Source organism: Mangifera indica, chromosome 16 (genome assembly GCF_011075055.1).
Source record: "Mangifera indica cultivar Alphonso chromosome 16, CATAS_Mindica_2.1, whole genome shotgun sequence".
NCBI classification, from domain to species: Eukaryota; Viridiplantae; Streptophyta; class Magnoliopsida; order Sapindales; family Anacardiaceae; genus Mangifera; species Mangifera indica.
In genome coordinates this window covers 12,871,681-12,872,715 of record NC_058152.1, presented here as the reverse complement: position 1 = coordinate 12,872,715, position 1,035 = coordinate 12,871,681, and the positions used below count along the sequence as shown (strand labels likewise).

The 1,035-nt window shown below is 36.9% G+C and overlaps 1 long non-coding RNA gene across 1 annotated transcript; it reads left to right on the top strand.

The window, feature by feature from the left end:
- The first annotated feature begins 410 nt into the window (after window positions 1-410).
- LOC123198648 lies at window positions 411-779 on the top strand. Its single transcript, XR_006498088.1, has 3 exons — window positions 411-431; window positions 520-600; window positions 704-779. It is a non-coding gene; the product is annotated as an uncharacterized LOC123198648 (long non-coding RNA).
- Window positions 780-1,035: the final 256 nt, after the last annotated feature.

The following is a 1,035-nucleotide window of genomic DNA, read 5'->3' as shown; positions in this document are numbered from 1 at the left end:
ATTTTGCAATAACATAATCCTCTAGGTATGTAGAGTGCACTTCATCTGCAATTCAAGGTTTGACACTCTTCAGAAAGTTTACATCCTGAGCATCGAAGGAAGGAAATAGATAGGTCCATGTTAAATGCAATTCGTTACATCGAAGACACACAAAAGCCTGATGGTTCATGGTAAGGTTTTTAGAATCAATTACACCCTTTGGAAATTTATACTCAACCGACAATAGTTACATTTTGTGGTTTAACTTAACTAGGTATGGTTTCTGGGGAATTTGCTACACCTACGCGACCTGGTTTGCAGTAGTGGGACTGGCAGCCTGTGGAAAAAACTACAGCAACAGTCCTGTGTTGCGCAAAGCATGTGAATTTTTATTATCAAAGCAATTACCTTTGGTGGATGGGGCGAGAGTTATCTTTCCAGGCCAAAATGAGGTAACATCAAAATCTATCAATTCCGTAACTTACAACAGAAGCTACGATCGTGTTGTGTAAGTGTAGCAATACTTTTTCCTATATGTAGGTTTATACAAATCTAGAAGGTAACCGAGCAAATTTAGTGCAAACAGCGTGGGCTTTGTTGGCTCTAATTGGTGCAGGACAGGTTAGTTTATACTAATCTTACACAAACATCACGTAATGATACTGATCATGATGTTGTCTTTGACAATGGCTATAACTTGATGGGAAATGTTATATTTAATTAGGATGAAGTAGATCCAGTGCCATCCATCGCGGAATAAGGTTGTTGATCAATTCACAGATGGAAGATGGAGACTTCCCCAACAGGAAAATTACAGGGCTTTATGAAGAACTGTACACTAAATTACTCTTCATATCGAAACATCTTTCCTATATGGGCCCTTGGAGAATATGAAGTTGTGTTAATTTTGTGTAAATACTATAAAATAAAAGTTTGAGATGAAACTAATGGTCACAACATTCACACCGGTGAAGAAAGATGAATATAGAAACCACAATATACCAGTTTGTTAGAAGATGTAAAATATCAGTGAAGTAGTGTGCAAAAATAATAAGA